This window comes from Pyxicephalus adspersus, chromosome 3, assembly GCF_032062135.1.
Source record: "Pyxicephalus adspersus chromosome 3, UCB_Pads_2.0, whole genome shotgun sequence".
Taxonomy (NCBI): domain Eukaryota; kingdom Metazoa; phylum Chordata; class Amphibia; order Anura; family Pyxicephalidae; genus Pyxicephalus; species Pyxicephalus adspersus.
In genome coordinates, this window is record NC_092860.1 from 11,789,678 (window position 1) to 11,813,460 (window position 23,783).

Here is a 23,783-nt window from a genome sequence, read left to right on the forward strand (position 1 = left end):
GCTTTGCTCTTTTTTGTGTTAAATAAACTTTTATAGAAGCCGGGCTTGGTTTGCTTCATACCTGGGAACCAAATGAGCCAAGCAGGCTCAAAGTCCAATCAGTACAATGTTAGAGATAAAAGGGCCGTTGGGCTGAATCATTTTCTTGCTTTCCATCTATCTAGTTGACTCTACCACCATATTGAATTTTGCCTTTTACTGGTCCTACCTTCCAGTCATACTTCCTGCAGCAGGAGGTGTCTAAGGCCTGGAATAGATGATAGATAGGTATAGTTAAAAACAAGCAATTCTCAATGATCTGCAGTTGATTAATCATACAAAAACTAGCCAAAAAAGATAAAGATTTGTATTGAGTCTTGGGTGCCGTCGACAATCCAACCTGGTAGATTATTTTGAGATTACTGGTCATCTTCAAGCTTGTCTCCAAGCAGTAAATAATTGTGCAAAAGAGCAAGCATGGGGGACTGGTAGTGATTAAACCACAATTGGCCTGTGGAGTTATTAAAGCTCTCCAAGACTGAAGAAGATAGACTATTATGGGTGAACCTGGGTAATCCAGCAAAATCACTTGTGATTAGTTGGCAAATGTTTCCAATCCTGAACCACAACCATTCCTGGTTTGCTGTATGATATTCTATGTTCTCCAGCCTTGAGGAGCTTTGATAAATCAGGCCAAGGGACTTGATAATCCCCCCTTTTTTTTATCCACACAGCGATCAGCATAGCCCGGCGATCCATTGTATCTGCTGCATGTATGGAATCATGGATTGTGATATAGATACCAAACTGCCTGGCATCCGCCAATATCTGATCAATCCGAGCAGCAGAAGGGGTGAGTATCAGTGGATGGAGAGTATCTCATCGTGGGAACTTATCACTTTGGTCCTGATTAATGAAAGCTCTCTTGAAGACTTGAAAACATAGACTATTAAAGGAGAACCTGGCTTATCCAGCAAACCGGATTCATTCCAAGTTTGCAGGATCATTCAGGTTCTTCCATGATAGTCTGTCTTCTCCAGTCTTGAAGAGCTTTAATAAATCGGGCTCTTTGCCTATTAAAAATGCAAATATCAGATTCTTTCAATGAAGAAAACATTGGAAGATTGGACACTACATCTGCCCCAAGACAAGACCAAAACCTCCTTCCGGATGCCTGTGGCAGCTCCCCCTTCTCCACATCCTAGCTCCCTCTGACTTTTGGATATTTTCCAGAAATACAAGGAAAAAAAAAAAAAAACTCCCGGCAGGCCTAGCCTTTTGTTTCTGACTGTTAAGTGAATGGCTTTTTCCGGTTGCTGTGCCTTTGGTTGACAAAGAAGAGCATAGAAGGATGCAGACCCTGAGTGGAATCTCAATTTTGCTTGAATTAATTACCAGATTGCAGAGCCTTGTGTTTGTCACCGCTGTTAAGGGTGAAGATTCAAACAGTCCGGCTATTTTACAGCTTGCCAAAGAGTGATGTCATGTAAACACAAGAGATAGAGACTGAAATGTCTCGTGACTGCCGGCATCTGTTCGCTGAGAACGCTTTTCAAGCCTTGACAGGGCGGTATGTGAGGCTTGTCAAGAAAGCCATCTTCATTTTATGGACCATTATTCTTCTTCCCCCCTCTTCTCTTGTCAAAAGAAGAAAGATGTGTTAGCATTTCTGTCTGGCTAGGCCTCAATCAAAATGGCGGCTGCTGAGACTTGGCGTCTATGGTGCATCACAGTGCAAAATATGCATTATGGGCTAGTTCAGACGGGTGATGAGGTTGCTTTGCAATTCTGCCTCCTCACCCCTGTAAGCTGCACCCATGGTTAAGACTCTACATGTATTGTTTCACCTGTGGCACCGATAGGGACTGAACAGGAGGCATTAGTAAGTAGTTTAGTACTGCCTGCTGTAAAATGTTAAAATGCTGGTTCATTGGTAACCAGCACAGCGGCTGGGGCAGCTGAGCAACCGCAAGGTGCCAACCACCAGGAGCTGCCTGGGAACTTCTGTTCTCACTGTGCATCTAAACCAGTCCTAAATGTTTGCTGCAAGGGTTGAGTTTTAATATATTTTAGGATCCTTACAGTTAATTATTCAGGGCAAAACAATATGTGTTCTTTAGTAGTTATTGATCTTGTTTATAACTCCAAATGTCTTCAATTCTGGTAAGCAGCAAAACATCTTCAATGTTTCAAGTTGGAAGTCCATTGACTGTAACTAACCACTGCATACACCATGACAGGTTCACGTTATTTTTACTTTCCTTAGCTGTGTCTTTTCCTTCTTTTACCCCTTTCCACTCCGCTTAAATCTTGGTACTGAAAGAAAAGCCTCGTATATTATACACATTGCCAGATTTGTAGCTTACAATGGGCTATGTCACAGTGTGACATCGCTGATTGCTTTACTGTATCTAAAAGTACCTTGTGGCTCCATCAGCATACAAAGCAGCTAGGGATAAAGGAAAGGTAAGTGTATGCCCCAGGCAATAGGGGGATATAAGTCAACCAGGTACACTAAATGGCAAATCCAAATTTTGCTTTAAACAGAATTGCAATCACAATGATGATGTTTGCTGTTTACAGTGCAACAATTTCCCATTTGCACAAGAATGATTTCTGCTTAGTTTAAAGCAAACCTTGGATTTTTCCATAAAGGGCACATTGACAGGTTTGCTTTATTGCCTTCAAGCCTAGAGGTGCATAGTCAGTTCAGCCCCTACGATTGAAGAAAATCCTAGGTATGAGCATTGAGCATGTCTGTCAATAAAGATGGAAAAAGTAGGTCTTTAGTCTTAAAGTCTCCAGACCTTTCTAAGTTCCAAATAGAGCAACTTTGTGTTTCCAAGACAGCCTTCTTTTTTTCTATGATGGTGAATATGTGTGGATGGAGAACCGGTAAAGGGTTTGTGCCCTCTCATAGCCAACTCATTCAGCAAGGTATGCTCTCCAAACCCACAACTCCAATTTTTAGAGGCTCTGATGGTAACATCTAGGGGAAGTTTGCCACCCCCTACCACCTGCATGGACTTGAATGAAACTTTGAAAAACTGCGCCATTTGCTAAATGTTTGCAAACTTCTTTGCAAGTGAAAATCTTGCTTGGTAATGCTCTCGGGTAAATAACAGTTGCCAAGAGTGTCTGGAAGTTGAAAATGCACTGTTTTTTTTTGTTTTAATTTTTTAACAGCTAACCTGAACTAGCCCTTATAGATTGTAGCTATACAGTAATTGCTATGGTTTTTGCCACAATGCAAGCAGATAATATTTTCCTGTGATCTCTGCTATCATTTGAGGCTGTAAAGTTGGGAGGGGAAAAACAAAACTTATTATTATTGTCAGGAATCTGATACCTTACCTTTCCACTGCATGGTATAGTTAAAAGAGCTAATTTTTGTAGGAAAAAATTTCAGCAGCTTTTCATTTTAAGAGTCCTAATCTTTTTTTTTTTTTTAATTAAAAAAGATTTATCTTTTTTTTTTTCCAAAAAGTAAAACAGACAAATGTCTGTAAGAAACACATAATCATTCCTTTCACATTTCCTTTCAGGTGAGATGGAGATTACACAAACACGATTCTAACGTCTTATTGTCATTTAATGTTCCAGCGGCAGTGGAGAATTAAAACTAATAACAGTGATCCAGGCAGCGATGGAGTCAGCATTACAGGGGTCAGCAACAAACGTTTATTGTCATGACTCCCTCTAAGCGGCACCTGTCTGCTCGCTGAGATTGGCAGCCGCTAATTTTAATGTTGACGAGAAGTAATTTTGTGGAATTGGCCATCTTAAATATCACGTCAGTAACTCCCCCTCAGCTCAGGTGAATAAAGCTGATTATGTCATGTTGACAGGACTTGCATGGGGCGACATGTCTGAACAAGATGTGATTGTTTCGAGCGGGGGCCTTCAGTCAGTTGCAGGAATACTACAGCACTCGCATGCTGACAGGTCATGTCAGGGACTACTAATGAAAACTACCTATAATCCCGCTACACCAGTGAATATTAACAGAGAATCCCAAACAGCATGGAGGGTTTAGTGATGTCTGTCCTGCCCCCTATGATTGTCCATCATCTAACAGGTGATGAAATTGTATCTGCCACATTGTATATGTAAAAAATTTCCATAATAACAAAAATGTCCAGAAATAATTAATGAAAATCTTATTGTCCTTTTACATTAGTGGGATCAATGGAAAAGTATCCTTGATAGCCTTATAGTGGTGGTCAGTGAAGTGTCCTCTGACATAGTTGGTCCGTGGAGTAGTTTCCACATTCTTTGGTAGTCAGTGAAGAAGTGTCCTTGTTCATTGGTGGTCAGTGGAGAAGTGACTTTTTTCATTGAGGGTCATTTTAGAAGTGACCCTTTTCCTTTGGTGGTCAATGAAGAAGTTTCCACGTTCTTTGGAAGTCAGTAAACAAGTCTCCTTGTTTAGTGAGGGCCAATAGGGATGTGACCCTTTTCCTTTGGTGGAAAACTGTCCCCTTACATCAGTGCATTGGTGATCCGTAGACCACAGTGAGACGTAAAAAAAAAAAAAAGAGGTACGGTACTATCCATGGCGAGCGAGCATGTGCACCATTGTTATGTAAATGTGCCTGCCCCACTACACCGCTGCCTATGTGTCCCTCAAAGGGGAACACGTCATGATACCAGAACCCTCCCAGGTTGGCAGGTTATGTTCAGAGAAACAACCCGCTCACCGCCCTGTGCCTGCAATTCCATGCGGGAGACATGGTCTGCAACTCTGGCCAGTGCTGGCCGGTGGGGAGGGTGGACCAGCCAGAGCCACGCACCACCAAAAAATTATTTGCAAAATAGGAGTGGGCACGCGTGTTTATTCCCAAAAAAAGTGAGGGCACGGTGTTCCCACCCTTGCCTGCCCTACTACACCCCTGCATGTGACCACCACAAGTGTCTGTGTTCACTGGTGGCGAGTGGCAAAGTATCATTTTACAAGTGCATCAATGAGGAGTAGAGAAATGTTCCCCCTTCATTGGTGACCAATGGAGAAGTCCCCCCCTTCATTGGTGACCAGTGGAGAAGTCCCCCCCTTCATTGGTGACCAGTGGAGAAATATCCCCTTTCATTGGTGACCAGTAGAGGAGTATCCCCTTTCATTGGTGACCAGTGGAAAACTATGCCCCTTTTATTGGAGACCAGTGGAGAAGTATCCCCTCACAATGGTGGTTGGTGTGAAGTATGCCCCCTTACACTTGGTAGTCAATAGGAACAATGACAATTTACAGATAGCTAAAAATTGTACTGGTGTCCGTGCTTATTCTGCTAAAAGCAAAGAAAAGTTGAGGCCATGCTAATCTTACACAATTGGCTCTATAAAGAGACATTGCTGGGGCTTTGCAAGCCCCATAACGCAGAAAATCCATCTATCATTGTTCAAATAAACCATAGCAACCTTTAGAGGAACATTGGTTGAAGGTTGGGAAATTCTCAACATTTACAAACTTTCAAATATTGTGAGAGCTTATTTAAACCTTTACTCAAACTCTATTCAGGCTGGAAGACTCACACACTACACAATTGTCAACAAGCCTGGCCAAAAAAGTCCCAGTAATTCACTTGTGTAGGATGAGTGTGTAGAGTTGTCCTAGTAGGGTGACATTGAAAACGCTGTTGGCATTGCCTAATATATAAATTTTACCTAAGAATCCAGTTGTGCAAGAGAAGCAGTGGCAGGAAACTTTATTCTGTTCACATTAGTGAATGGTAAGTGATTGGTAGCCAACTCATTACAGGAGTTCATACAAATCTCCCTCCTTCCTCACAGCTTAAAAATGTTGTGAAAAAGCCCAATAGGGAACTTTTATACCATTTATACATAGGTTTTTTTCATCCTTTCCCTATGTTATCCAAATTAAAAATCCCCTTTTGCACTTGGCTTGGAATAATAAAAAGAATAATGTTTGACTTGTAATGTCATGTTGATTATCTGTCATTTTATATAATAGATTTAGGTGTTAAGGTTTTAATCCCTGGCTTTATTTTTAATTGTTGACATGACTAATTATACTTGATCAAGGGTGTAACCAGACATTAACTAATCCTTGTGTCAGCACTGCCCTATTTGCTTGGAGCTACCGATATCTACGGACTACAATAGATCTAGCATATGTAGTTTTAAACTACATGGAGGTCAGGTGCATTGTTCAAACACTTTTGGTGTATCCAGCCAAGTCAAGCATGTAGACAAATCCAACCTGGGCTTCCCTACAAAAATATAAACTGTGACCACCCTGGTTTGTGTCCAATAAAATTGAATTCAGTTTCCAGATTAGGTTGTGTGCTGACTCTTGGCCATCTGCATTGCAAACACGGCATCCCCCAGATCCCTACAGAGGTGCCTGCTCCTAAAGCTTGGTCCTGGTTGGCGGGGTCAGCAGGGATTACACTCTTAAAGGAAAAATAAAAGGATTATTAAGGGGAATTTTCTGCATTGAAAACCCAATTTTAGTGCATAAGACATTGAATTTACCAGTTGCTTTGTTTGCAAATACTGCACCACGTATGCTAAGACTACACCCAGTGTCTGCTATTTCTCCCATTTGGCTACATTCCTTCCTTTTCCTTTTTGTTTCCCCCAAGCCCCTACAGTGGTTTGTACACGTTCTATAAGATCATTGTCCGTCCTTTCTAACAATCCCTAAGCTGCCTCCCTGCGTCTCCTCTATTCCTTCACAACATGAAGTGCGCACACGACAGGCGATGGCCCGGCCCTGCGTACAGTGTCAAGCCTTTAACAAAGTGATGGACATTTTGGAGGGTGACCAACAGCAGCCTTAAGGAAATCACCGCCACCCGGTGCCAAGTGTCTGTATAGATAGAGCAATCAGACGATAACATGTGTCCGGGGGTACTGTAACCGAGTGGCAGGAATTAGGGCCTGCTGGAATAATACCGCCATTCACCTAAATGCTGATCTGCAGGTGGAAAATTTCCACTGAAAGGAAATGGGTTTTATGTCTTTTTCTTTTCATACAGTGCTGTACAGTACAAAGAGGCCGTTCATCGCTGAGCTCTGCAGACATAAAATCTGTGATTGCTACAAGAATGGACTTAACACTGCAGGAAGAGAGCTGTGTGTGCTGAGCAATCCGGCTTCACTAGGGACTCACTAATGCTCCACATATACTATGCGATTTTCTTTTATTTTTCATAGACTACAAGTATTCAATGTATGCTTGTTTACATATCTGTTACCAAAATTCAATGTGATCAACCAAAGGATACCATTATCTGTCCAAACATAGATCAAAAATTTTATCCATTTTTATCTAATCGTTTTTAACATGATGAATAAATCGCACGCAAAGCTAAACTGCAGACTATGGGGCAATGTACATTAAATTTGTTTAGTTTTCTGCATTAACCTCCCATGTAGGCATTTGTATTTGCTGCAACGCTCAATGGCGGTTGCAGCAATTTTTAATAAAGCTGCTGAACATCACCCAAGGCGTTTCAATGCTGACCATAGACTTGGCAAATTTTCTTTCAAAAGGGTTTTTATCCTCCGTCATCTATCTGCAACCTTTATTTTGCACATTGTATCCTATTATCCCCTTGATTTTAGGTATTTTGTTGACTTAAACAATATTTTACTCTCTGAAGATACGTAGTAGGGTTGAAATTTTACTAATACTACATTACTTTGTAAAATGGTTTTAGTATTCAGTCTTGTATATTGTTATATTCTAGACTAGCGTAAGAGGCATTCAGGGTCCCCCAAACACATTGGGTGAATATACAGGATGTATTAGTAGAATGAACTCTAACCTTCTGATGTGGCCTTCTAGTCCATGACCCAGAAATGGCTTTGGAAGCCTTTCTGTACATTGGAGCTGCTTTTCCAATGTGAAAATGCTGGACACATATTTGTGGAGAATCAACCCGAGGTTCCAGCACCATCTCTCTATTGTGGACATACATAGAAGGCGCCTCAGTTCTACTGGAAGGGGTATTTTTATGTTTTACCCAATTTTTCGGTTGGTTTCTTTAAAACTAGGAATCATTGGTGGTTGAGAATTAATTGAAAGCTAAAAAGAATGTGTTGGGACAAGCCTTATCTATTCACGCGGTAGCAATTTGCTGGAACTTTCAGTTTGATTTTTTTGTCACAATGGCAATAAAAGACTTTGAAGGGTGGCTTGATTGCATGCAAATCAATAGAATTTGCACCCAGTGGATAAATCGAACTGCTTGTGAACACATTATTGGAGATTAAAATTCAATCTTTCTGTAAGCTAAAAGGTAGATCTAGGGATAAATATTCATTTGTAATAAAGTGTTACAGCTGGCGAGTCCAAATATAACTGAAAGTTTTGATCGAATCCAAAGAAATTGAAACAAAACTGATCCATGGGTATCCTTAGTTTAGGCTGATCGTTTTAATTTATTTTGTTTTTTAGTTGATATATCCAATACTTCTTACATCTCTGTCATATAACCATTTTATTATCCAGTGGAGTTTTGCGATGGTTTTAGTAGCTTAGTAGTCCTGGAGTAATGGCTGTTTTCCCGTGCGAACCAATCTTCTAAGCCCAGGCCCCATCCTGGGATTTCCTATCACACTGAAATCTCATCGTTCTTCCAGGGCTGCTTTGGTAATAAGGGGACATAACAGATCCAGATTTATATTACGCCAAGCGGGATGAACTATTGAACTTGCACACTCAGCAGTATGAGATGGAAGTAATCTGCGTTTTGGGCTCTGCCAAATGGTGCTCGCCGAGGTGTCTGTAATGGAAAGCAGCAGGTCCAGGCCAGGGCTGTATGTGAATCTAAACACTTTACCTTCATATAGCAGCGCTAAGCAGAGAATCCTGAGATGCTTCTGAACCTAACTGAGCTGCGTGAGAATGAAAACTCTGCATGTCTGACTCTCATTTGTCGGTTGCAGTTTTTCCATCTTGCTTTGAAGAATTGACAAGACGCTCTATCTGGTAAAGCAAACGCTAATGTGCATAGACCATAAACCTACAGCAACCAATCAGAATTAATCTGTCAAAGGACCTTTTATTTTAGGCATTTTCAGCAGATGGAAATTTTTAAAGTTTGCAGCTTTTTGCAATAAAAAAAAAGTTTCTTGGAGTTTATTTTACTACCAGTAATGGCAGCCTCCATGTTCTTTTTGCACATGTCCTTTTTAATGCATATTCTTTTGCAACACGTCAGTGCAAAAGTATGTTTCAGGCCTTAAAGTCAGAAATTCCACTCACATGGGGACAAGAGGTTGTGTCCCTGCCATCCTCACTCATAACCTCATCACACGCACAGCTCCAAGACTTTTCTAGAGCTGCCTGACTCTCTGGAATGGTCTTCCTCATCCTATTCAGCTTGCTCCTACTTTCTGCTTATTTCAGACCCCTCTAAACCTATCTTTTCACACTCACCTACCCCTTTCTAAAAACCCTCACTACTTACCCACCAATCCATATCTATTCTTCTATTGCATGATACTTCCCCAACCTTCTAGGGTAAGCTCTTTTGGAGTTTCCCGGTTCTCCCCGTGTTTTTGTCGTTTTCCTGCGGGTACTCCGGTTTCCTCCTGCATTCAAAAAACATGGTTAGGTTAATTGGCTTCCCCCTAAAATAGACTTTAGACTGTGTTAATGACATATGACTGAAGTAGGAACATTAGATTGTGAGCTCCATTGAGGGACAGCTAGTGACATGATTATGGACTTTGTAAAGCGCTGGATAATATGTCGTCACTGTAAATGTAAATACAATGTAAATGTAAATACTGAATAATAATAGTGATATACTGAGCTGCACCCTCATTCTGAGTAAATGATTCACAAGGAAATAAAGGCAGAGGATATGAACACCAACTAGCTTACATCATCTCTCAGCAAGGATATGTTGTATTGCAATGCTTATTCAGCTCATTTCAGTGCCATTTTGAATTTCATCCTATTGCTCCTTTGAAAGTCAGTGCTACTCCCACACACATACAATGCAGTACTCTACAACACGTCAGCATGCTTTGTGGTGTGCTGTATCTGAATGGATGCTGCATTTCCATTGTTAAATTAAATTTTTTGGGAATTGCTTTGCAGCACATATGCCTGCACGTCACAACAACCACAATATTATTAATATTAAACTGCATTTATATAGCACCAACACATTACGCATCACTGTACAATATTGGTGTAGCAAATGACAGACAGATACAAACCATTTTTAAAAATTTTCGATGATTGAACAATGAGAATGAAATATAATAATGACTTCCTAGCACTCTGCATTGTAAGAGGCTGTTGCAATCCTTATTTATGTATCATCAGTTGAAATCTGCTTTTGATTTAGCATTTCATGCGTGGGCGCTGGATTCAGTATTATCACGGCTTATCAGATGGTTATAACGTGATGCTGGATGCACAAATGTGCCTGTATATTATATATATCATGCATAATAAATATATACATTGTATGCATATTGTAATATATTTAGATATGGCAGTGGCTGTCAACCTTTGAGTAAATTCAGGCATGCCACAAGTATTGTTAGAGACTCTGCTGCAGGCAGGGCCGGGCTGAGGACTGGTCATTTCAAAAATTAATAGCATGTGTCCCTATAAAGGGAGCTGGTTGCCATCCTCCTACATGGTAACATGAAATTTGCTTTATATTCTGGACAGCTGACAATGTGCCTGGAGCCTGCAGCAGCTGAGGTGTTGCGCATACTGCAGTGTTTCATCAGATGCCTAAAAGTGGCAAGACATGAGACAAGCATTTAATGATAACTACATCAGCCGGCGTGTAATATGAGATCAGGTTCACACCCAGCAAAACAGATTGGGGTTAATCACATCTGCTTGCTTTGCATTTACTTTTAATTGTTTTTCTTTTCAAACTGCAAAAGGGAAATTTAGCTGAGTGCAGTAACCAATAGGAAATTAGCCTTTAGATTCTAGGGCTCAGCAGAGGATAAAGGTGATTTATGATTGGTTGCTGTGACTTACTCCACACCACTGTGCTGTAAAGCTTATCCCAGACCAAATACCCTTTTTATCTCCAAATCCACCTGCCTCTTACCACATTAGGAAAACCCCCCAAAAAAACAAAAACCCTAATTAAAGGACATTGATTAATTACCAGCTGGCATGTCACAGTCCTTTCATATTCTTCATTCTTGTCCTCTGCAGTGTAGGAGGATTCTTCTTGTAGCACCTACACCACTTTCTGGTGGATTGGCCACTGCCTATTGGATCCTGACGTTGTCCATTTTCTGGGTCCACATGGGTTGCTTTAGTCTTGAAGGACCTCTGCAGTAACAACACAAGGAAGTGGTAACCAGACTGGTCAGAAGGACTGGGAAGAGCAGCAGAAAACTACTGGTCCCTACATTTCTACTTCAGCTGCTTATTGCATGTTTTATTGCCTAGAACCCAGCAACATTAGTAAAGGAAGATGTCTGCCATGGTACTCCAGGCAATCCCTTTTTTCATCAGTCACTAAGGCTATGTTCAGACTAGTGGTATTTTACCACCTCCTTGGTGCCTATTGTCAAACACTGAATAAAGTCTATGGAGGCAGCTGGGGTAGCACAAAAACCCTGCACCTAAAGGTGCTGCAAAGTGTTCTGCTGCACGAGGGCCCCAGACTTTTCTCAGCCAAGTCAGTTTGACAGAGGGGTCCTAAGTTAGTTCTGCACAGGGGCCCAATGTTGGCTACCTCCGCCGCTGACTGGACGCTAGTAACATCCGAAAATTGCATACCACCTGCATACTACCTGCCAGATGGGGAGTAATGAACTGACCAATTCGCCCTAACCTTTTTTTTGTTCACTGCTTGCAAAACCCCAACTTAAGCCTAGCTGTCTTAAGTCTCCTTCAGCCTAAAATGAATTTAGCATTTAGCACCATAAACATGAAATCTGCTGCCTCTGCAGATGTATATGGGATTCAATATGCAGCCATGAATATCTTCAGATTTAGAATGAGGTTTGTCTGTGTTTATTGTGCCAGCCATTCCATTCAATTCTCAGGGGAATAGGCCACAGCAGGTTCCAGATCGACAGGACTTGTCCGGTCCCCATTGTACCTGCACAATTTATTTACAGTTGTACATTAGTGTAAAATGAAAATGTTTAATATTATTTTGCTGTGATCTGTTCAGCGGTGCGTTTCCAGCACAATGTACGAGTGAGTGATTCTGGGATTGCACGCTGAAGCAGAACATAAATCACGCCTGGGAACTGCCATCTTATCACAGTCACATCAGCAGTATTTCATTGTAAAGGTAACGAGGGTCTGATTACATCTCGCCACACCTTGTGTATGCCTTACAGGAGGCCGACACCTGACATAGGTGAGGATCAGAGACACAGAGTTATGGCTGGAAATCTGCTACTGAATTTGTAGTTCACTTCTGTATTTCTTATTGTCATTGATATAGTTTCGTACTTTGGTAATATTTGATTGATAATGAACCTGAGCAGCCTCCAACTTCTGCAAAACCTTTCACAATAATGCAGAGTATTTCAGAAGAGGAGAGTTATAGAGGAAGGAGCAGAGACCTCCAGCAGAGCAGAGTATTTCAGGAGAGCAGGTATATAGAGAAAGGAGCAGAGTCCTCCAGCAGAGCAGAGTATTTCAGGAGAGCAGGTATATAAGGAGCAGAGTCCTCCAGCAGAGCAGAGTATTTCAGGAGAGGAGAGTTATCGAGGAATGAGCAGAGTCCTCCAGCAGAGCAGAGTATTTCAAGAGAGGAGAGTTATCGAGGAATGAGCAGAATCATCCAGCAGTACAGATTATTTCAGGAGAGGAAAGTTATAGAGGAATGAGCAGAGACCTCCAGCAGTGCAGAATATTTCTGGTGAGGAGAGTTATAGAGAAAGGAACAGAATCATGCTGCAGAGCAGAATATTTCTGGAGAGCAGGTATAAAGAGGAAGGAGCAGAGTCCTCCAGCAGTGCAGAGTATTTCAGGAGAGGAAAGTTATAGAGGAAGGAGCAGAGCCCTCCGAAGTGCAGAGTATTTCAGGAGAGGAGAGTTATAGAGGAAGGAGCAGATTCTGTAATTGACATCTGCAGTTTAATAATTGGACTATTCTATCTACTAAATGGTATCCTTGAAGTAAAACAGTCTGTGTGCAGCATTTCTCCTCTTGTATAGTATGTTGTATTAAATCACAGTGTAATTTGTATTGTTTATATGAATCATTTTATTACAATTCTTTTATAATACAATACTCTATCTAATAGATATCCAGTCATTCTAGGTCACCTCGCTGTTTACATAAGGGACCTTCTATTATCAGTTTGGCAATGTCCCCCATGTGAACACTTAGTGGCTAAAGGTCCTGACTCCTTTATTATACAGACAAAAACATTCTGAGGACAGGGTGTCTTGTGGGGCCGTTAATCCGGGTGGATCCAGGTCCTATTTCTCCAGCAAACCATGTAGGATTTGGGGAAATTATTTTTCCTGTCTTGTATATCTCCAGCTGTTGTGTATCTTAACCTCCCAGGACCTTCCTACAATCCCTATGTTACGTAGATTTGACCTACACCTTCTTGTGTTTTTCAAAAACAGCTTTGCTCAGAGCCGGTAAAATTTAGTTTTTCAACAAGAGGTATAAAGTAGAGAAAAACAAAAGCTTGGCAAGGTATTAAGTGTTTGTGAATGTTTGTTAAATAAGTGTCGGTTAATCTTTAGTTTATCAGTAAAGTTTCCATGTTTGTATAAATTCTTTTTTCCTTCTATCGCTTGACATTTTCCCGCATCTCCTCCAATTTCGGTTTTGCTGTATTTATGTTTTTTTTTGTTTTTTTTTACAATTTTACCAATGCTGTTCATTTCTAATGTTTTCTGTATTGTTTACCTTTTTGGTCTTCTTGGTTCACAAATTTGGAACAGTCCATGGGGCTGAATAAATTGTGTACAACTTCCGTCCCAGGTACATCCAGGTATTGAGGATTACAAACGACTTGGTGTGTGATACCACGGGTTCTTTGTGACACACGGTCTCTCATGCTCATCGGAATTGTTCTGCATGTCCCCTGCATTGCCTGACATTCACCCACTATTGTCTGCGTGGATCAGCTGTGGCGACAGGCCAGGGCACGCTTCATGTCAAGCTTATACACCACCTTGTGCTTTGTTTCTCGACAGGAAGAAAACGGGACTTAAACCGGTTCGTGTTTACCTTGACGCCTGACTTGTTTTGTGTGAAAACGTATTATTAGATTTGTTATTTCTTCCTGACATTTCTATGGTGTTTTTTTTACAGAGTTTTTTTTTTTTTAACCCTTTTGAACAACCCTCACTACTTCCCGCCACTACATATCCCCCCTCCTTTTGTGTGTTACTTCCCTCACCTCCTAGATTGTAAGCTCTTTGGGTCTGGGTCTGCTCGTCCTCCTTTGTCACTGTCTGTCATTTGCAACCCCTATTTAATGTATAGCGCCGCGCAACATGTTGGCGTTGTGTAAATTCTCTTTATTAACAATAATATTAATAATTAATAATAATATGAAGTTTCTCGGTGATGTCACCAGCCCTCAGTGATCGGATTGGCTCTGTTCTCATGAATATAAATCATCTCGGTGATGTCACTGGTCTCTTGTGATTGGATGGGCTGCATTCTCATGAATTTGAAGCATCTCAGTGATGTCACTGGTCTCTAGTGATCGGATTGGCTGCGTTCTCATGAATATGAGATGTCTTGCTGATGTCACTGGTCCCTAATAAGTTTCATTGCACTATTTAATATTGAGAATAATCAGTAGGCCTATAAAAAGTTCTAATCATGAGACGTTTCTCTCTCTGTGATAAGTATATTTTTACACACTTGGGGCTCTGTTCTGTGTGGAAATATTTGGACTTTTCCCTTTTTATTGGCAGGAGAAGTATAAAAACATAGTTTTACAGAGGATTTAAAAAAGGAGTGGATGATTGATTATGTTGTACAGATGGTTTATATCCTCTGTATTCGGTCGGGTAAGGTGCCGCAATGTGCTGGAATAAACAGCCGGCACAAATTCATCAGGTTTTTCTATTTATGATGTGAAATATCTGCTGACGTCAGTGAACTCAAGGCACCCCTTACATTTCTCAATGATTTTATAAAATTCTGGCAGTGCTGTAAATTTATCTACAGGCACAAAGACTTGTAGCAGAATATGCTGTCATACATTAAAGAACATCATGAACACCATCTTGAAAACACCACTTTTATGGTATAGGAAGAGGGAAGGCAAAAGTGCCAACATGCCAGTACCTTAAGTTTATCCACCTATTGGATGGTCACATACCTACCCAATACTATCTTCAAGTTCCCATGAACAGGAAAGGTTATATTCCTGCACCAGAAGGCCATATTCCTGCAGAATGGTTGCATTACAAAACACTACTATCTTCTGGTTTCTATAAGATGGACAGATTTATCCTCTTCAACCTCCAAATGGACAATGTTATGGACACTGAGCAAGGTGGCAAATGAAGCAATCCCTTGTATAATGGTCCTCTCTTACTTTGACTGTAACACAGTATAAAATAGACTGATACTGGTATGATTGTTCTTCTACTTGCAGGTCAATAAATGCTAATAAGATGCCAACAGTTCAGTGCCTACAGGCTCCTGAGATGTAAATGTGGTCCTTTCCTCCAGAAAATTCTGATTACTACATCATAGGCTTTTGAACAGAGGGTTGTGACGTAACCATTATCCCTGCACCCACTGGGACACTTTAATAGACCCAAGAGTGCCCCAGTTGCCAGAAAACACCCCTTGGTCTTTTAAAGAGCTGGTAACTAATGGGGACTAGTGCAGATTTTTGTGACTTTTGTGTGCTGGGAACTAATTCAGAAACTGGAATTTGCTGCTGTTTCCTGTTAATATGGACTGGTTTCCTTGCTGGAGTAGAAGATGTACCTGAGCACCTGCAATGCAGGTATCACCCTGCTTCTTCATCCATTCTGTGTATTCACCACCTTGCTTTGTGATTGTTACCCCAGTAGTCATCAGGAAATTTGAGGAAACAAAGCCTTCCCTCTACCAAGATGACTTCTACCAAACAGTGCAGAATAAAGCTTGAGGGAAAAAATCATCTGCGGATAGATTTTTTTGGAACCAGCTTCGCTAATATAGGTCCCAAGACACCTTAGTCCTTGCCATACACCTACAGATTCCCTTAGATTAATTATGTTGTATTGCATGAACTGAAATCTAAGCATTCTATATTTCTCATTTTCTTTATTTCTCCAGTGGCCGAGAAAATGAGCTTCATTGTGTTCAAAATGTGTCGATTCGCATGCGTGCATATCCGGGCTCCTGCGAAAACTCTTCCTTTGGGTTATTCCAAGCCTATAACAGGTCTATTAAACGTATACTAACTTGTGAAGTTTCACAAGTTTTTTTCCGATCACCTAGCGGTAACATTTTTCTGAAAAGAGCTCATAAAACCATTTCTGGTTTTCATCAAGGAAGCTGTAATACGCAGGGAACACGATGAACAGAAACGCAACATTTTGCAACTCTGACAATGAATGTTCTCCCAGGGATGTGCATGGAGTTTGTGCCACGTGCTGACATTAGTCTGAATGATGCGCTTGCAACATCACCTGGAATGCGAATGGACCCCCCCAGTCGTGCCTCCCCCCCTTCAGTGTTTCTTCACTGGCAGTATCTCCAATCCACATATCTCATAAAAACTTTCCGTCCTGCCAGGAAAACGGCGTTTTGGAGTCCTTCAAACCTCATCGTCTTGCTGCTCTTTATTAATGATTTTAATTTCCCTCACACCGCAGAATATATATTATATTTAATTTGTGTTTTCATTCCTCAGAGACGTTTGTTTTGTTTCTTTCTTGCTACTTGATTTGTCTCATCTGGTTTTCATTCCATCTTAGGATGCAAGCCCTAAAAAGCCCTAGGAATTTCATTGAAGTGCCATTTGCTCAACGTAGACATAAACCCGATCAATAAAATCTCAAAGAACCTTTTTTATGTTAATATCATTTCACAGGTCATTGAAAATATTAAATCTACTTTTAATAAAATATTCCTGCCATGAAGGGCTGTGTTTAAGCACTTCCTGTTATGGGGACTTGGGGTCTGTGCCCCTGCTGCAGAAATTTTACATGACTTCCTGTAACACAGGGGCAGTTATTCTCCCTAAGCATGTCACAGACAATGTTCCCCCCTCTGTGTCATGACATGTACAGGACACAGTAGTGGCAGTGGGCAATCAGTGCTATGTTTATTCCCCATGGTCAGTATGTAGGTTTTATTTGTTAGTTTGTAGGTCTGAGCCTTGTATATTATACTGCGGCTTCAAAAAGTTTTCACTTTATTTAGTTAGTTATTTATTATATTTATTTAGTTTTATGTTGCAACCTGATACTAAAATTGTTTAAAATATTTTTTTTCTCATTAGTTTACACGTAGTACTCCACAAGCCTAACTGTGAAGCATGGTGGTGGCGTCATTATACTGTGGGCGGGTGTGAGGGTTTAGCATCAGGGACTGGGAGACTGGTCAAGGTTGAAGGAAAGCTAAGTGGAGCAAAGTACAGAGATATCCTCAGTGAAACCTCCACAGTGCTCAGGACCTCAGCCAAAGATTCACCTTCCAACAGGTTGATGCACCAAAACACACAGCAAAGACAACACAGGAGTAACTTAGGGACAACTCTGTGAATGTGAGTGGCACAGATTTGAATCATATGGAACATCCCTGGAGAGACCTGAAAATGGCTGCCCACCGACGATCCCCATCCAACCTTCAGAATGGCAGCAAATCCCCCAATCCAGGTGTGTAAAACTTGTTCCATCATCACCCAAAAAAACTCCAGATAACTGCTGCCAAAATGTGTCAACTAAATAAAGGGTTTGAATACTTATGGAAGTGTTAGATTTTATTTTTTTTTAAATACATTTACAAATTGATGTTCTGTTTTCACTTCCTTGTGGGGGGCTGAGTGTAAAGTAATGAGAAAAAAAAAAGAATGTAAATAATTGTAGGCTGCAACATACCAAAAGTGAAAAAGATGAAGGGACCTGAATACTTTTTTTTTATTAATATTATTATTATTACTTTCCACTGTATTACTTTCCACTGTATATGTGATATGTGCAGGGGGAGGTTTTTCATCTCTGCAAAATATAATACACTTTAAGGGATGACACTGAAATCTATATTAGGCATTGGGATCCGGTGCCCTGTGGACTTTGGTTTGAACTTGTGGCCTCATTTGTGGTTGGTGATTGCAGTTACTGATAATTGTTCCTCCTTCACGTTGGTGGGCAGCAGACAATATTGATGATTAATGATTCCGGTATTATTCACCGCAATCACGTTCCTTTTTTGGTTATCTGAAAAGGTGTGAAAAATTATTGCTGGTAAAGTGCACCTGTCATATGCACTGCAGTGGAGGGAGCTGTATTTACAGTGAGGAAAAGAAGTATTTGATCCCCTGCTGATTTTGTATGTTTGCCCTCTGACAAAGAAATTACCAGTCTATAATTGTAACGGTGTGAGGGACAGAATAACAACAAAAGAACCCTCAAAAACCCAGTGCTCAAAAGTCAGAGCTTGATGTGCATTGTAATGCTTTATGTGCTTCTTCTTGAGCCACTCCTTTGTTGCCTTGGCCATGTATTTTGGGTCATTGTCATGCTGGAATACCCATCCACGACCCATTTTCAATGCCCTGGCTGAGGGAAGGAGGTGCTCACCCAAGATTTGATGGTACATGGCCCTGTCAATTGTCCCTTCGATGCAGTGAAGGTGTCCTTTCTTCCTAGCAGAAAAACACTCCCAAAGCATAATGTGTCCACCTCCATGTTTGACGATAGGGATGGTGTTCTTGGGGTCATAGGCAGCATTCCTCCTCCTCCAAGCACGGCAAGTTGAGTTGATGCCTAAGAGCTCAATTTTGGTCTCATCTGACCTCAACACCCAGTTCTCCTCGGGATCATTCAGATGGTTATTGGCAAACTGCAGACGGGCCTATACATGTGCTGTCTTGAGCAGGGGGACCTTGCGGGCCCTGCAAGATTTCAGGCCTTCACAGCGCAGTGTGTTACCGATTGTTATCTTGGTGACTATGGTCCCAGCTGCCCTGAGATCATTGACAAGTTCCTCTCATGTAGTTCTGGGCTGCTTCGTCAGCGTTCTCATGATCGTTGCAACTCCACGAGGGGATATCTTGCATGGAGACCCAGACCGAGGAACATTGACAGTTATTTTGTGTTTCCTCCATTTGCGAATTATCATGCCAACTGTTGTCACCTTCTCACCAAAGTGCATAGTCTTGTAGCCCAGCCTTGTGTAGGTCTACAATCTTGTCCCTGACATCCTTAAACAGCTCTTTGGTCTTGGCCATGGTGGCTACTTTGTAAATTGATTGATTGCTTCTGTGGACAGGTGTCTTTTATACAGGTACTGTAACAAGCTTGGATTAGGTGCACTCCCTTACATAGGCTGCTCCTAATCTCAGCTCGTTACCTGCATACAATGAAGACACCTGGGGGCCTAAAATCTTGCTAGTTGATTTGGGATCAAATACGTATTTCACTCATTACAATGCACAAAGCTCTGACTTATGAGTACTGGGTTTTGGGGGTTCTTTTGTTGTTATTCTGTCTCTCACAATAAACTATTACAATTATAGACTGGTCATTTCTTTGTCAGAGGGAAACGTACAAAATCAGCAGGGGATCAAATACTTCTTTCCCTCACTGTAGTTAATAGAGCTGACATTTGCTTTTATTACATTGAATATTCATAACGCATTCCTGCAACACAGAAAATAATATCTTTGTTTTGTTAGAATTTTCCTGTCTTGGGCTTGTGAGGCCTATAAATTCTGGTGCTGGTTACATATTTCTCATTGGCCCTGTTCATGAATGTTCCCACAAATCTAGGTCATGGTGTAGATAGTACCAGTTGGTTATACTGAATAGGCTAGTTCTGTATGATGTATAATCCGGCATTTTCCCATATAATTGCATGGAGATGGTAGGGCACTTGCAGTGAAGCCCAGTGGAGAAAATATCTTGTGGTATTGAGGAGGCTGTACAACCCAAATCTCACCGGATCAGGTGAGTATAACATTTTATGGGGGAGGATTTTATAAATTGCACTCAAAGCACACCTTAGCAGTGTTTATTTTTCTTTATTTCAAAATCTAACCACTGTTGCTGTGCTAAAAATTTGTTCCTGATCATCTTTGAGCAAAATCTCCAAGAACTTCATGTCTACCCACATGCTTAAGAGGGCTTCAGTAATCCAACATGGTGGATCACTAACAAACATCTGCTTAGGGATGGTGCAAAGTGTGCCATTGCACCAGTGCCCTAGACCCCCTCCTCAGCCAACAGGGGCCCCAAGACAGTTCTGCACAGGCACCCATGATAGTTAAGTCCACCACTGCATCTGCTAATGTCTAGCTTTGTTAAACTATTGAATACCAATGCAGCTGGGAGACTCCTAACATCCTTCCCCATTCCCTTCATAGAACATATCTGTACAGCCACAATTCCCAAAACTGTCACCCAGAACAATTCTAAACAATTGTGTCAGCCAATGGTGATTCCAAGTGTCTGCTGGGCATTATACCACATTCCGGTTCTGCTCATACAGAATTGGGGACGCTCTTAGTCCAGTGTCACCATTCCAGAACTTACAGATACATTATAAATACTTATAGATACATTGTATCTATCTATTAATCTATCTATCTAGTTCCACCATTGCATATTTTGATACATTGTATCTGTTTGTCATAGTATTTGGCCCCAAATCAGTATTGTCCTATGTATGGCTGCCCATACAGTATAGGGGTCCCCCAGTCCAATCTCCATACCCACTCTGAATACATTGTATCCCCCATTGGTAATGTGGCCCTTGTCAGTATTGTGCTGCCTACAGACCGTCTGCACGGTAAAATATTTTTTCCTGACACACCAGAAGCTGCTTCCTGGCACACGTGTTCATCCCGTGTACTGGATAATCCAGACAGACCAGTCAGACATGTATTATTAGAGTGTCAGAGACCCCACAGCATGTCAGGATGCCGAGGAAATGTTGATGTCTCCACACGCCTAAATCCAGGGAGTCACCCGCTCTGCACCTCCGTCATCCCCTCTGGGCCCGAAAACTTACTGCACTACCATCAGGAACTACAAAACCCATAACTGATGCACGGTGCCAGGTTGGTGTGAATGGGGCACATACATGTAGTTCTGTATTCTTTAATAGTGTAAGTACCTGAATGTGATTTGCTATCAGCCTCTTGTAGTGTATTGGAGAAGCTGTACAAGTAGCCAATCAGATGAAATGCAGGGCAATGAGCGTGGTGATAGGAGGAGAGAGCAGAGGGATAGTCTGCTGCTTCTCCTTTCACTGTACATTTACAAGGTGGGGAGGAGGCCTGTTGCTAAAAGTAAAAGTGCTCTGAAAATATTTGGCCAGCGCTGGTTATTTATCCATCTTGTCATGTTCCTGGGCAGATCCATTCTCCTGATTGCTCATTTTTCTGTCCAGACCAGCAGTTCTATCCCTCCCAATAATCTGGGTTCCCCAAATTGTAGGTCAGGAAGTAAAATTATCAGTTTGAAGAAGAAAATTATGTTCTGATATTCCAGTTTTGGTTTGCACACACGATGCACCGTGTCACCTATCGGCTGACCCCAAATATTTGCTTTTTTCCTGTGTAAAGACTGATAATGGTGGGGCCATAGATAAAGGAGTGGTAGCTGTAAGGTCACATAAAATCTTATCAGAGGTTGGTGTCACTGGATAATTTCTGGGGTCGTGTGGAGGACATGCTGTCATCTCCAAATAATTGGGGGTCCCTATGAAATCACAGTAATGGGGTCCACGCAGGAAATTCTCTTTCTGAACCATTCTACATGTTACATTCCTGAAGTCACCATATACAGCATTTTTCAGCTCCAATCAGAAACTCAGGAACTGTGTCTAGGCTGAGATGATGTCATCAGTCAGCTGCACACAGGAGGAAGCATTTCCTCAGTTTCCTCTCCCCCAGGCTGTAGTTTTGTAGCTGGTCACATGATGGGGCTGCTGCCAGGGGGTCTTCTATATTGTGCTGCTATTGGCTGATTACACCCCATAAGGCTGTATTTAGCCTCATCTGTGTTATTTTGTTGTTGATGTTTTTGCAGATTCTTTGCTGGGTTTACAGCCCTCCGGGCACCTTTGTACTTTGGGCCCTCAGCATGGCTGCATGTTAATGAATACACAACATGTCATTCTGTCCTCTGCAGTCTTATTGATTGTCCGGAGCAGAGATGTCCCTGCAACGCTGCAAAAACAAAATGAAATTGTTTTTAAAATCTGCAAAGAAAAAAAATTTGCGGCTTAAGACGAGTCTGTGCGAGGTAAGTTGTCACTGTACAGTGACTGAGTCAGTGCAAATGTAACGGGAAATATGTCAGATTGTGTAGAGGTGAGGCATCCTAAAGCTGAGGAGCTCACAAAGTCATAACTTACCTTTTATGTAGAATTCCTCTTTTCCAAGAGCAGGTGACTTCCTGTGCCTAGGCACTCCTGTTCTGTACTTTCTTAGCTTTATATCAGGTGGCTTCCTGTGCCTAGGCACTCCTGTTCTGTACCCTCTTACTTGTATATCAGGTGACTTCCTTGTACCTTGCCACTCCTGTTCTGTATGTTGACCTTGCTGGAGGATCTAAAATGTGGAAGCAAAGCCCTGCTGCTTCTAAGATGGCTGCCCCTTTCAGAGACCCTGTAGGGTACAAGTCATGGGAAGTTAGTAACAAGGAAAAGGGAAGCCTGGTGACTGGGGCATTACCCACTTCCTGGTATTTCTGGGGCACAATTTCCAGAGCTCAGCTGCTCCTAGTTGGTTCTGTTGGAGAAGGGGAGAAACCCCATCACAAGTGCCACCCAGGACTTCATTAGCAAGATTTCTCCTTAGTTCCTGTTCCGGTGACACCCGCTAGAGGTTCCAATCCTATAAAGTGTATATTGTAGTAGGGATGGCTACAACCCTGCTACATATTTCTCTTATCTGTCCAGTGAAATTGTTGTCACTGTGAAAGTAACCGAGTGGAAATGTCTTGAGCAAAGCCCCAGATGGCAGTGATGAGGGCTCTGATCTGCCCCGGCTCTCTCTGGCCAGACAAGTGGGGGGGGGGGTCCTCCTTACCCAGTAAGGAGAAAATTTTTGGGATTTTCCCCGATGTCTCTGAATGTTTTGTGATTTAAGGGTTAACCTGTGTGCTGGGATTCCCTCCACCAAAGCTTTGCAATGGGAAGTGCGGAGGAGGTGATGCAGCTCCTGCAATTAATCCCCCCACCCCCCCCCAGGGCTCTGACACCCCCAATTCCAGTTTTGCTCCATGGGAAAAGTGGGTTGGTTAGCCTATCGATACCTTCCCTCCCTCCTTCACCTTTCCAAAAAGTCCCTGGCAGGCGCTGAGCCTGCTGACATGCCAGAAATCTCTTTTGTTATGAAACTGAGTGAAAACAGTTATTTGGGAACTGAGATCCCAGAAGAATTCCAGAGGTTTCATTGCTGTGGCTCCTCATCGGCCCTCTGTGCAATCATTACAATGTGCATACCCTCTGCACCCCCCCATCTAATGGTGGCAGGGGAACCCTTTGTGGAAGAGACCCCTATGGGGACCCTCCTTGGCTGTGTTCACAGATCAGCCCCTGTTGTGACTAATACAAAGTTACAATGTTGCAGTCTGACCTTTGGGTGAAGAGGAGACTGAGGAGCTGCTTCCTCCTGCCTGCAGCACATTGATGAAGTCTCAGCCTAGACAGGGTTGCTGGCTGCAGCTGTGGGC

At 41.9% G+C, this 23,783-nt stretch overlaps 1 protein-coding gene and 1 long non-coding RNA gene across 2 annotated transcripts in view; one reads left to right on the forward strand and one right to left on the reverse strand.

Annotated features, from left to right (window-relative positions):
• Window positions 1-23,783, forward strand: part of B3GNTL1 (UDP-GlcNAc:betaGal beta-1,3-N-acetylglucosaminyltransferase like 1) — a gene marked incomplete in the record, with an annotated part of 154,634 nt that overhangs the window by 101,740 nt on the left and 29,111 nt on the right.
• LOC140325643 (uncharacterized) lies at window positions 47-12,005 on the reverse strand. The gene is made up of 3 exons (XR_011919709.1): window positions 11,095-12,005; window positions 9,415-9,538; window positions 47-247 (listed from the first exon to the last, which is right to left on the reverse strand). It is a non-coding gene; the product is annotated as an uncharacterized lncRNA (long non-coding RNA).